The sequence below is a fragment of the Pteropus medius genome, unplaced genomic scaffold (genome assembly GCF_902729225.1).
Source record: "Pteropus medius unplaced genomic scaffold, Ma_sr-lr_union100, whole genome shotgun sequence".
Classification (NCBI taxonomy): Eukaryota; Metazoa; Chordata; class Mammalia; order Chiroptera; family Pteropodidae; genus Pteropus; species Pteropus medius.
In genome coordinates, this window is record NW_024347862.1 from 4,747,145 (window position 1) to 4,761,662 (window position 14,518).

General features: G+C 38.6%; 1 long non-coding RNA gene across 1 annotated transcript; it reads right to left on the bottom strand.

Annotated features, from left to right (window-relative positions):
* Window positions 1-10,515: 10,515 nt before the first annotated feature.
* Window positions 10,516-14,205, bottom strand: LOC120615678 (uncharacterized). Its single transcript, XR_005656341.1, has 3 exons — window positions 14,028-14,205; window positions 11,455-11,618; window positions 10,516-11,038 (listed from the first exon to the last, which is right to left on the bottom strand). It is a non-coding gene; the product is annotated as an uncharacterized LOC120615678 (long non-coding RNA).
* Between the last annotated feature and the right edge of the window lie 313 nt (window positions 14,206-14,518).

Below are 14,518 nucleotides of genomic sequence, written 5' to 3' on the forward strand. Positions count from 1 at the left end.
TTTTTAAAGAAGCTAGAAGAAGAAGCTCATTAATGCATAATACACTGGTGGATATACACCCAAGAGGAAGAGCATAGAATCAAGATGCTCACTAGTCCCTATTCTTGGTTCACTAGAATCTGTATATTATAGTCCTCATGTTTTATGTCTCAATGCTTCCAGCACAGAATCAGAGAAGGTCTTGGCCAGGAAAAAGGAATTGGGAGCCCAGGGGCCGGTGTGTGAAGTATACCTAGCAGGGATGCTTGGAGGGTCCTGCTTGGCTCCTGTCACAGCACCAAGAGCCTTTCTGTCTGCTGCAGCCCCAACCCCCTGTTGCTGAAATTCCAGCCACTAAAGCCTCCCAGCATCCAGTGTGGGGGTGGGGCTTTTCTGCCCAGACCGAAGTCACCTCTATAGTCAAGGGAGCCTGGAAGCACAGCAGCAACTTACATGGTTGTCACATGGAGTGAATTTTCACCCCAAATCATTGAGAGGGGGGAAAGAAAAGCTTTTTTTTTTAAGTCCTGGGAATTGCCTAGAGACATTTAATAAAAGCCAGAGAAAACACAGTGTATGCACGCGTGTGCATGTGTGTATTTTTTAAAGCTCCAGGGTCCCTGGGTACAGTCCTGGCTGGTATGGGGTCTTTGAAGGAACTAAAGTAGGTTGCCAGCCTACCTGTAGAGTCCTCACTGATTGCTGGCTGGTGGCCTGCATGTCAGATGGTGTATACGCTTTGTCCTCACTGTCTATGGCTTTCCACTTCTCAGAGGGATTCCCCCGCAGAGGCCCTCACCTAGCACTCGAAGCCTCATCTGCAACCTCTCCAATAGGACCCTACACTGCTCCCAGTCTGCCTTTTCTCTGGCCATGTTTGTCTGAGAGAGGGGATATAGGAGTGACATCAACTGTTTCTGTGAAGACTTAGCCACAGATCATTTTATTTCCATCTTTTGTGCTTGGTAGACTTGTAGATTAGATGTAGCCACAGGGTAAAGCCATGAAGTTCTCTTGTTTCTGGTAATTATCGCCTCTCTCAGTTCACTGCATCTGATTCTCTCTAAATACCTGTCTTCACATGATGTCTGTTAATAAATGTTGATTCTTAATTCTCTTTCCTTCCTTCTCTCTCCTTTTTGCACCCCTCACCCCCACTGTCTCTCTCAGCATGACTCTGGCTTCCTGTCTGTGCCCTAGAACTTGGAACATGAGGCTCATGGGTTGATAACAAATCTCTCAGGGAAACAGGCCTCAGAGAGAAATCCCATTCTTAGGAGCTCCTGGGATTGAGATCACAGGACCCTTATACCCCCGTCCAGAAATTTGAGACCTGTTACTCCTGAGCTACTGCTCATCCAATACACATTTAGAATTATTAGACAGAACATTACTGAAAGCTTTGTTTCTACAGAATGAGTCAAATTTGCTTAGCTTTGCGCATGGTTTTTAATTAGAAAAATTAGTCTTAGCCACACAACAAAGTGAAATTGATGGTTCAGTGACAGCTAATCGCTTGCTTGAAATGAAAGATGCCCTTACAATGAAGATTTATTTCATGTTATTTTTCCCCAAGCACTCTTAACTGACTGAATAATATTGTAATGATCACTCTGATATTTCCACATGTGCCTTTAAGAATTTATAAAGTAATCTGTCTTCTGAGGTGTCCAGGGAGGTGCTTGAATGATATAGTTCAAATAGAAGAGAGCAGAGTCTCTCCCTGCTCCAGGGCTTCAGAGGAGTCAAGTGGAGAACGGTCTTTGGAGTTTGGAGACTCGTAAGGAGGGTGGACTCACATCACAGAAGAGACATCTGGATGATGATAATATTCATCAAGTCAATGACAGGAGTCTGGAATAAGGATGGGATGATAATCACTCACCTCCTCCCAAGAGACCAGAACAAGAGGCCACCAACAAGGCTACAGAGACTTGGATACAAACTCAAAGATGAGTTACATCAGGGACTGGAGAGGAGGCTGTGATCCAGGCAGGTCACTGACCAGGGGCTGGAGTTGTCAGCCAAGGACCTCCCAAGAGTAAAGCCCAGGTGATCCTCTGTGAGGACCAAGAAGTGTGTGTGTGTGTATGTGTGCACGTATGTGTACATGTGTGCTTATGCATGCATTCAGTTGTATTCTGTAAGTGTTCACATGCACACATGCGCAAATGTGAACAAATACTGTGAGTGCATGGGGCATGCAAAGCATGAGACGAAAGCTGAGGCAAAGGTCTTTTGGGTGAGGGTCCTCATACATAGAATTCAATTCTGTATTGAATTGGGCAACTGAGCCCATAAACCTGGCTGTGGATTACCCACAACACACTGCTGACATCTGGCTGGTTTTCTCCCAAGTTGTCCTTTGTTCACTTTTGAATTTTTTGTATTGTTTTTGTTGTTGTTGTTTTGTTGTTGAGTTATAGGAGTTCTTTATGTATTCTCAATATTAATCATTTGTCAGATATATAATTTATAAATATTTTCTCCCATTCTGTAGGTTTTTTTCACTCTCTTCATAATGTCCTTTGATACACAAAAATTTTTAATTGTGATAAAGTCCAATATATTTTTCTTTTGTTGACTGTGCTTTTGGTGTCATGTCCAAGAAATCATTGTGGAATCCAAGGTCATGAAACTTTTCTGCTGTTTTCTCCTAATAATTTTACAGTTTAGTTCTTATGTTTAGGTTTTTGATCCATTTTGAGTTACTTTTTGCATATATATGTGGTGAGAGTCCAACTTCATTCTTCCTCATGTGGATATCCAATTTTCCCAGCACCATTTGTTGTAAACATTTGTTACCTCCATTGAATGGTCTTGGCACCTTCATTGAAAATCATTTGAGTGTATATGTAAAAGTTTATTTTTTTCTAATCTGGTCGGTCAGTCTATATGTCTGTCTTTATACCAATACAACACTGCTTTGGTTACTGAAGTTTTCTAGTAAATTTGAAATCAAGACTTGTGAGTCCTCCAAAATTTTTAAAGATAATTTTGTTTTGTTTGGGTCCCAGGACAGTTCATAAGAACTTAAAAATGAATTTTTGCTATTTCTGCAAAAAATGATGTTGACATTTTGATAGGGATTCCATTGAGGTCTATAGATTGCTTTCATTAGTGTTGACATCTTTACATCTTCCAGTTCATAAAGACAGCACATCTTTACATTGATTTATGTCTTTAAATTTTTTCGACGATGTTATACTTACCAGTGTACAAGTCTTTGGCTTCATTGGCTTAATTTGTTCTGAAATATTTCCGGTACTCTTGTGATGCCTTGTGAGCTTTTATTGATAATTGGGCATTTGAAAAAAGAACCACCTTTCTCTGTCTTCATGCATGAGCTCTATGCTGGGCATTCCTTCAGTGATAAGCTACATGTGCTCTGAGCATAAGGATCAGCACAAAGTGAAAGCTGAAGGTTTTCTCGGGCCTTTCTGAGTACATCTTGCCTGAGACTACATGTGGCTTTCTCTGTTGTCTCATATGCATAGCTGCTTTTAAAAATCTTAGCCTCCCAAAGAGCCTCACTCCAACTTCTCCATAGTATTTAGATGGTCTATTTTATTTCTCTACCTGTGTTCTCTTGCTCTACTGTCTGCAGGTCTAATGTTGCCCTGTAACTTTCATTAGCAGTGCAGGTTGCTTTTCCTGTCTTTAGACAAGACAGAGACCAGCAGCCAACAAACAAGTTAGAATTTTGCAAATAAAGCCTTCTCTGCTCCCTCCATTTAGAGGGAGGGAACTAGAGTCTAGGCTGCTGGCTCCTTCAGAGCAAGATCATGTTCCAAAGCAAGAGATCTGTGTGAGTGAAAACATCAAAAGCTTTCCTACCATTTCAAATTGTGTGTGTGTGTGTGTGTGTGTGTGTGTGTGTGTGTGTGTGTGTGATTAGATTGTCATTGATCTTTGTCACTTTCCAAAACTCCTGTAAGGTTAGTTCAGTCAATTTCTTGTTGTTTTTTAATGGTGGGAGGATGGGTGTGGGAACTTCCAAGAGCTTGGGAGCTTCCTAGTCTACCATTTTGGTATGTTCTTTCCTCAAGTCTTTTATAATTTACTTACACTCTCATATTTTTCTTTTATCCTTTTCTTAACCATATAGAACAACAATATTTTTCTTTTTTTTTTAACACTTTGTAAGTCAATTCACAGTTCCTTTTGCTTTCCACATAGCTTTAATTTGAAGAACCTGATATTCTATAGTCATAGGATTCAGATGGATATAATGGAGCCACATAAGCAGGAAAGTTGTATTAATGTTTCTATAATGATAGACAATTTTTTTTTTTTGCAGTTTAAGAGAAGTACAAGAAATTGCAAAGTGTAGATATTTTCTTGAGACAGTATAATTAGACACATTTTGGATAGTTGTGTGTCTCTGAGACAAAGTGAGACTTTTTCATTCTTTCAGTGGCATTTTGCTTACAATATCTATAATTGTCCTTATCTATCAACTCCTATATCTTAGAGAACATAAGTCCTCTGGTTGTTTTATTGAGAGCTATGACTTATTTTTCTAGTGTGTTTACTTTTTAAGACTACTTGGAAATGTCTATCTATATTTTGGATGCTTTCTGAATTTTAAATTTTATATTTGAATTTACTTTGTAATTAAATAATCTCGTTCGGATTTGAGCCCATTTATAAAAAAGAGAATAAAGCTTTCTTCACTTCAACTCTGAGATCTTTTCAGATACTTTTTGAAAGTTTTCTAAAGCATACATTTTATATTTATTTAGTTAACAATTTTGGATCTTTGTTTAGTCTACCCTTAAAAGAAAATTTCCTAAAATTGCCTTACAAAGTTGTATGACTTCCTATATCTGCTGTAACAAATTACAACAAACACATGACTTAAGATGCTAAAAATGTATTTTCTTATAGTCCTGTACTTCAGAAGTTAAAAATGTGTTCCAACTGCGGTAAAAATAATATCTTACACACAAGATTTAAGACTTGTTTCTTCTATCCTCTCTTTTTGAGAGACTAACAATTAACTGAACTATCTGGAATGAAAAAACAAACATTCTGGAACAAAAATTTGTACTCCGTAGAAAGACAGATACAATGAGGGTAAGTTAAACAAGGTCATAGCATCTATGAGACACATAATTTTGGAGTTAGAATTTTGAGACCTTGGCATACAAATCAAGAAGCTGATTATTGAATATTTGGTGCTTCTAAATATACTTTTTTGGAAATCCTGGTAAATATCTAAGCTTATTGATTTTGACATTTCAAAACTTTCCCAGAATGGTCATTGGTGCATTAAGTCTATATTTTGTTTTTGTTTTGTTTTGTTTGCCATTTACTAACATAGTATAAGAGTATAAAAATTACGTTGCAACTTTATAAAGGAGTCATAAATTTTTCTTTATGATTTTGAAATAGACAGAACTCAGCAAAGTACTGCCCTCAGGCCACATCCCATCTACTCCTGTATTGGTAAATAAAATTTTGTTGGAACACAACCAGATCATTTGTTTATGTATTGTCTATAGCTGTTTTCATGCTATAGGGGAAGAATTGAATAGTTGTCCTAGAGATGATGTGGTTCATGAAGCTAAACTATTTACTACTTGGCCCTTTACAGAAAATATTTGTTGACCCCTGATGTTAACAAAACCTGACAAATGAGAAGGAGACACCTATGGCCAACCATCAAGTGTGCTGTGAATGATGTCTTGAGTTCCTCAACTAAACAGAGAAAAAGGAGGGAGGCACACAGTTGACAACTTGAAAATTGTTGACCTTGAATATGGACTTTTAACCATTTTCTTCCACAAATTAACGAGACAGTGAGCACTCTCATAATGGGGGGCCCACATCAAGTTTTAAACAATTGTTTATTTATGAATATGTTACAGGTCTCATTCCCAGTTTTTGCCCTTAAGGACCCACATGTATTGGATTGGAGACTTAAGTTTATGTCTCTTCATTTTCCATAAAACAGTCTTAAACATTTAACAAAAAAAGTATAATCAAAAATGAAACAACACATGTGAAACAAGAATTTATCATATACAGACCACAGGGAAAGAATTAGGTTAATTAAAAAAACATATATTTACCATATCTTATATCTCCAAAACAAAAGGTCTAATAACCTATATCAGCAGATCATGTCAGGAATAATTTTATTCCCCAGGGGACATTTGGCATTGTCCTGGAACCTTTTTATTTGTCACGTCTAGGTTGGAGTTGCTACTGGATTCTATTGGGCAGAGGCCCAGATGCTTTTAAATATCCCGCAGTACACAGGACAGCCTCCCAGAACAAAGAATTACCAGTCCAAAAATGTCAATAGTTCCAAAGTTGAGAAACCCTGCCTTATTCAAAGATCTGGGTTTATTTACTCCATGATTTACTTCTAAATTAAAAAGTTCTAATTACTTAATTCAAAGACATAAGCCTAAGTACTTTATACAAAGACTTAAGTCTTATGAAGACCTAGTTGGTTACAAATTTTAGGTCTTCAAAAAGATCTGAGAGAAACTTCTAGTACTGTCAAAGATGTTGAGTCTAACATCCACCATCTGAAATAAAAAGATGAAGTTGAATTTACTGCCTACTATAATGAGGGAGAGCTGTGCTAGTCAGGCATGTCATCTCTGAGCAGAGAAAGTGCTGACAGTACAAAATTTGAGGGTAGAAGTGTGTTGCCATCATCCATGGAAGCATGGTTACTTGATATGACTGGCAGGCAATTGAAGATTTTTTTTTATTAAAGTCAATTCAAGCTTGACAAATTGAACATGTTTAAAACTGGTTTTGAGGGCTACTTATAATCATGATTAAAGAACAATCTTCTCTGAAATTTGTGATTTTTTTTTTAATTCTCAGATTCCTTCACTCTCCCACAGAAAACTTCAGGCCTTTGCATTTTGACCCAGAGAATCAAAATTCTTACCAAGGTCTACAAGGTTCTTTAGCTTGATCTCTTCCTCCTGCCCCACCCCCCACTATCTCTTTCACTCTCTAAGCTCCTATCACACTACCTTTGGGCTGTTCCTAGAAACTGCCAAGCCTCTCCTGCCCTCAGGAGCTATACACTTGGAGTTCTCTATTTCTGAAATGCTATTCCTTCACTTCATGTCGCTGGAATCTTCTCATTGTTAGATCTCAACTCAAATACCATATCATTAGGGAGCACTTTCCTGACCACCTGGAACTCAAACCACTTCAAACCCAGACAGTGTCTATCCTATTGCTGTGCTACTTGTTCATCGCACTTATCACGACTGGAAAAGATTATATTTAACTCTTTACTCAGTTATCTGCAGTTACTCACCACTGCTCCCAGGTTGTTAGCACTAGGAGGGTGGGGACTTTTCCTGTCTTACTCATGCCTGCATCCCCAGCAACCACATAATAAGTTCTCAATAAAAACTTAGCATGCTAGAGTTCAATTAATGAGAAGCAACCACATAATAAGTTCTCAATAAAAACTTAGCATGCTAGAGTTCAATTAATGAATAAGTATATGAATAAATAAATGTGTCACTTTTTTTTGATCTGGGAAATCAAAGACCTGATATAATCACCTCCAAATTCTCTTACAGTTCAGAGTATATAAAACGATGTTATCCTCATGTAACAGCAAGAAGAATTCGCAAAAGAGCACACAGTTGAAAGTGCTTCTCGTATAGGATCTGCCTGCTTTATGATAAGGATTACAGTGGAGACGTGGAAAAAACACAGTGAGAATATGGTGGATGTGATTTTTGTTTCTTGGAGGTAAATGGAAGGTGTGTCAGGGAAAGCTTCAAGCCAAAAGCAACAGTTGTGTTGGTCTTAAAATTGAGTTGAAATTCACTAGGTGGAAGCAGTTCAAGCTGATTTATCTGAGAAGCAGGGGACGGATTAATGAATATGAAAGCCCTGTTAGGACATGAGCCTGAGAAGAGGCAAAAGTGCAGGTAGAGCTGAACTAATAAAACTCTGTTCTTACTTAGAAGTCGGGCTGGATTCTGCAGGCAATGCAGTCATTAAAGGCTTTTATCAGAGAATTATTTGCATTTTAGAGAGGTCAAGTTGGTAGTAATATAAAGGTTGGTGTGAATAGGATGAGTTCAAAAGCAGGGAGACCTCCCTGAGAATGATGAGAAATGATAAAGGCCTCAGATTTACAGAGGCAGGTAAAATAGAAGCGGGTAGGCTTTAAAAATTTAACAGGGAAATTTGACAGAATATGGTGATTCATTTCATCACTTAATTCTAAAATCTAAATTTAATCTCCAAGATCATTAACTGCCAAAATACCACAGTTTCTGCCTCCTGGGGTCCACACATGTTAATTGAGCATGTGGCAGTTCAAATAAAGATCCTTTGGATCATTTCTCCTCAGAGCCAGAGAGAGCTAGAGAGACACTCTTGGAAACAAAGTTGGCATGTGTTTAAAGGAAGATATTGAATTGGCCCAAATTTCTCATCTTTAAGCCAAGATAAACTTTCAGAAGTAAAATTTCTTGAATTCATGTAGAATAATTTCTTGACTGAAATAGATAAATTTCAGTCCTTGAACCACAGGAAGGAGGAAGTAGCTGGATCCCAAGCTGTATCCAGTGATTCTAGTACCAAAGACCACCAAGGTGGTCGCATCCTTGTCCTTAGCTTTCCACTTCCAGAGTCACAAATGCCTTGGCTGCCTCACCTTTTAGTGTTTGGGAGGATTATCCAAAAACATGTGTTTCAGGGGTATAGGGGTAGTAACATATTTGAGTATGGGTAAAGAGGTTCAGAAGTGGTCTCCCCAAGATGTGCCACTGGGGCATGTGGATTATTTAAGTTGAAGACACTCAAAACCTTGTAGGCTCAGGAGAAACATCTGCTCTCTTAACTACCTAGAAGAATCTAAATTGGGGAACTTGCCCATAATAAGAGTTATTATTAAAGATAATTTTTATGATCTATTCTCATGTCAGGACAAGTATTTAATTTTTGAGCATCTGTTCTTCTTCTTGATCTGCAAATGACCTTCTTCCCTTCTGAAGCCTCCAGCACCTAACATTATTTCTTAGCTCAGGGTGTAATGTATACTTCATTTTATCTTTCTGTTTTTGAACCTCTTGTATATGTGTGGTCTCTGACAATCTCATGTATGTGAGATTCTCATAGCTATGTAATTAAATTTGGTTCTTTATTCTTGTTAATTTGTTTCATGCTGATTTAATTATTAGACCATCCAAAAGAATGTAGAAGGGTTGAAAAAACTTTCTTCCTCTTTCACAGCAGTATGTGGTATGTGCTGACATAGCCAGAAGCAGGTAGATATTTCACATTTTGGAGGTAATAAATATGAGGATCAGAAACATTAAGTAGCCGTTTTAGGACTGTACAACTAGTATGTACTTGAAATAAATTAGAACTTGGAGTGGAGAACTGGGTAGATCTGAGGCACAGAGTTTTAAAATCTGCTGCAGGACCAGTTGGATATGAAAGGGGGATGAGCACTCCCCTCCCCGGCCAGGAGTCTCAGTGGGTCTACCTCCCAGTGAAGAAAGGTTCTTCTTTGAAATATATATAATTATGTTGTAACTTGGGGAAACTTTGATAAAGTTATATTGATGAGGGTTTTAATATTTTTTTATTTTTAAAATATTTTTTGGAACATTCAAGCATACTCGAAATAGAAGTCCATTGAATCCCTAGACATACCATTGTCCAGCTTGAAGAAATATTAAACCATGGTCAATTTTGTATCATCTACCTATCTTTCATTTTTATGTTTTATTTAATATTTTGTTGCTATGCTTCCCAACCAATTTCCATGTATATAACCATGTTATGCATGAATTAAAAAACAGATACTTAGGAGTAAATGTCCTCAGGGTCCCAGCTGCCCTAGCCTTTCCCAACACCTTAGAAAGCTAGGAGGAAGTGAGTAACTGGATCACCTGTAACCCGTCCTCAGAAAATAAGGCACTCAGCCTCCTAGTTGAGAAGCTCTATGTTGAGCTTTGGTACATTTTTCATAGGGTGAGAAGCTACACTTTGGGGTGGAGAGGCAGACCAGAAGCTGTAATAGAAAGAAAAAAAAAAAGCAAACCGTGTTTGTTAATGATCAAGGGAGTCTCAGGAAAATAGTTCTGGCTTTTAAATGATGATAATTTTCACTGGGTTATTTTCTGATTAAAAAAAAAAGAGCACTGTACTTAGATTCAGAAAGCCTAAATTTGAGTATATCCTATAGCATGTACCACTTTTCTCTTAAACTCTGTGTACGTCAGATTCCTCTCTTCATATATTTATTATTCAGTGAAAGTTACTGGGCATTTATTATGTGCCAGACACTGTGTGGGCACTGGGAGTAAATAGTAAAACATTATTATTAGATTTTACTAGATTTTACGGAAGGGACAAAAATGTGCAAAGCAAAACCCTACACTTGGGTGGTTTACAATCTTATAAGAAGATAACACATGTACACATGAGCAGCAACTATATACTACCAGAAAAAAAAATCTATGAAAGAGTTATAATCAAAATACAGTGGAGCCCAGAGGAAGGCATTTTCTACACATAGGTCAGGGAAGCTCTAATGAGGAGACACAGCATTTGAAGATTGAGGAAACTTTCAACCAGGGAAAGGGGATTTATAGTGAAGGGCACCTTCTGTTATGCAAGGGATGAGATTACATAAATGATCCAGATTGCCTGAAAGAGAATCTATCGAAAATCATCTGTGAAAAATCCAAGGATAATGTTAACAGAGCCAGACCAAAAGGTGATGCTTAGACTATGCTTGTCTGGATTACATGTCTGGATGTGAATAGTCTCCCCAGCATCACCAACTCTGCCTTAGAATTCCTGGTGGTGCAAAAGAAAGACTATGATCACTGGATCCTCAAGAGATCAGGGGCCATAGAAGCGGGGAGGTGCACTTGTGAAGAAGACCCTACATCTAGCAGCTTGGCTGGTGGCTCTGGGAATTTGCTTGTCATGAGAACTTCTGTGGACCTTCATTTCAGAGCATTGCGGAGACTATTTCAAAAAACGAATTTATCTGCTCCTACCCAGAAGCGAGCATCTTCTCTGATGTCCCTTGATGGACCTGGGGAAATATAGAGATGCCTAGTGGTGGTGATGTTTCTGTGAGAGGCTCCTTCTTTTGGGGGTATGAGGAAGAATAATGGGCATTTGGGAATTATCACAATGTAACTATTATTATATAATAGTAATATGTAAATAGTCTTTTTCAAAGTTTCAAATTGCTTTCACTTTTATCATCTCAATGATGATAAATGACCATATAACAATGACCATATAAATCCCCTTTAGACATGAGGAAACTGAGATTTAAATGCAATGATTAAATGATCTATTCAAAGACATAGTAAGTAGCAGAGCAGAAACTTTTGATTCACGAACAAGTTCTTTTTACATTACTAGATAGAACCAAGGAGAAAAGTGACAAGAATTAGCAACTTTTGAATCTGATTCATTTCTCACACATTTAAGCATATATACCTGAAAGCGGCCATCTCTGCCAGGTCATAGGTTGTCATTCTTCTCCAGGGATCTGTCTTGCCTGAGGATGACTCTGGGGCCCTCTCTCCAATCACTTAGCAGAATCAAACTGGTTGTGACCAATTCTATGGAAATGCAGTGCAGGGCACAGACACACCAAATACCTAAGACACAAAAACTCTAACTTTAGGTGGTGGGTAGAAAGCATCAAAAAACTCCCGAGCTCTGAATCTAAAGGAGAAGTAAGTGATAGTGTACTTAATGAAATGTCAGAGAGGAGAAAGAAGATGCAAGTGGAGGAAAACCTGCAGGGCTCTCCTTGGAGTAAAAAGAATGGAGAGGAGCTGAGAGAAGCTGTAGATTTCATTTCTGAGCCCCAGCACAAGGGCTTTCATTTTCATCATCAGACTGACCCCTATGCTGCCTGGACACAGGGGCCCAATTAGCCCACTTTCCTTCCCAGTGCACACTGAGATATTGGGCATTGATGGCATGGATCTTGAGCTGCCAGAAAGGACTTTCCAGGTGCTTAGCAGGGTTTCCTGCTGCTGTCGTTCCTGATTAGTGAGGCCACGTCTGCTCACGCTTTTATCTGCCAGCTCTGGGGTATTAATCAATTCATTTTTTCACAAACACTTGCCTATGCCCACTGTGTGCCAAGCACCATAAGCTAGAGTGATTACCGGCTGTCATTGATGGCACCGAATGCTTGAGCAGGTGCCATACAAGGCAGAGACACATACATTCGCTCCTGACAACCATAGAGAGGAGATATTATAATGAAGAAATTGAGTTTCAGAGAGGTTAAGAGACTTGTTCCATGTTCTTCTGATTAGACCATAATTATTCTCAGCCATGTGTGGTTATTTGGGGTATATATTGACATCACCATTAGACTCAGGTTCCTCAAAGTTAAAATTGAGTCTCTATCTTCCTCCTCATTTTTGTAAAACTTTCCTTGATCTTCATTTCATTTTTTTCTATGTGGAAATGTAACACAGTCTCCGGTATGAAGGTCCTGAACAAGATATTGCAATATTTTAGATAATTTTGTAAGCAGTTGTCACTTTCCTAGAAGGGCATAGATCACCTCAGCAGGTAGGAGGGACCTGAGACAGGCCTTGGAGGAAGTAGTCTACAGAATCCATCTCCCCAAAGCCTCTCCCAATGACTTTACTTTCCTGATTGTTCCCTGGTTGTGCCATGATAGGGAGGAGCCTTGGGATATGTGGCTCATTTTATAGTTATGGCAATTAAAATGATGCCCTAGTAAAAGCTGGGACTCGTCCTAGAGAAACTTAGGTTTCTCTAGGCTATAAACTACTGCTATAAACTACTACAATCTAAGTTCCCTACCTCGTTTAACATTTTAGTTTTATACCTTTAAGTTGGATTTGTCCCCTTGAAAATTTCCACTCAAAGCTTATGTGATTTAGCACTTGGGTGAGAAGATCTAAGATTGTAGCTGTGATGTTGGTTGTGATGATGGGTTAGAGTAAATTGTGAGTTTTCCCACATAGGTAGTTCCTATTCTCTACCCTCCCTTCAAGAACATGGTTAAGGAGGCCCTTATATTGTATTGCAAATATCATTTTCATGAATATATTTAGGCATTGTTTTTGTTTTTCTAGAGAAAAAATCTACCTCTTTGTATGAAATTACCCCAGAATGAATAAAAGCCACTGCAAAAAGATAATTAAAAGAAAAATAGCTGAGTCTGCTCATATCTATCAATCCCACTCATAAGATTACTTCTGAGGGAAAAAAAAATCAAAAGCTAATACCTCCCCATGACTTTTTACCAGGAATTGTAATTGTGCATTTATTTTGTTTTTTTTCTCCTCTAGGAGACAAAACTTTAGAAGGAAAAGGCCAGGCTATTAAACTCTGACAATGCAAAACCGAAAAGGTATTCAACAAACTATTAAATGCGCAAATCTATGAGATATACAATGGAGAGGAAAAGACATCAAAGGTTCTTCATACCCACTAAAAGAAAAGGTAATTTAGAATAAAGGAGAAACTTCCTGGAGGCAGGTTGAGGTTGGGTCTGTGCTTGCAAAGTGGCTGGTAACAGCCCTGAAAAGCTGGGAGGCACCTCTACCCTCTGTGGCAGTAACTGGTGAGATCAATGCCTCTGTTGTCTTGCTGCCTAATGAAATCAGCAACCAGGCTGTTCCATGTTCCAGAGGAGCAGCCCTTCAGGGAAGAGACTCTGGGGGAAGCCTCTGCTTTAAGCATCTCCAGGGACCATGTCTTCTCCCTGAATTACTGTATGCTAGGCCGCTGCCCCAAGCCCTTGCCTTAAATTAAGGCAAATATGAGGCTGCCTTCTCTTCTTGTCTGAACTTAGACTCTATTTGAGCAATTCCTCTGATGAGTCAACAACCATATATTATATCTTGCAAGCCCGAAAAGAGAAGAGAAGACTAGTTTAGAAAATTAGAAAGAGGAGCCCTTTCACGATGTTACGATCTTTCAGATCAGCAGGCTGTCTCTCTAAAAGGCTTCAAGAGTTCAACTCAGGAGGAAATAAGGTAAAGACCAAGAAGACCTCACTTCCACTTTCTTACCTGCTCAGGGCCAACCATACCAAGAAGCGGGGGCAGCAAGAGGCCCAAGGAGCAGAGCTGAGCCCAGGATCTTCTGGAACTGCAAAGAGAGATGAACACCTTCACAGTTTTGAACAGGGGATCAGAGGCCTGCAGGGACATGATATAACAGTGGCCAATACTTTAAAAAAGGACTTTGGAGCACACCCCAAGCCAATTTTGCATTGCATGATAACAAAACTAGACATACTCTCTGTCTAAACAGACAGAAATTTAGAAAAAGCCAAGCAACTTGTGATTATCAGAGAGATTTACATCTCAAGCAAAATTTCACAATATCTTTCATGTGCCAGATTCTCTAGGACTGCTGCCAAACCTGATTAATGATATTTTTTTTACTAATAGTGTCATCTTCCATTGGAACTCACATCTGGCTCAGTATTTGTAATAAAATTGAGTGTACTGATTTTGATAAAGGGGATGTAGGGACTAGAACATTTTATGTACTATAT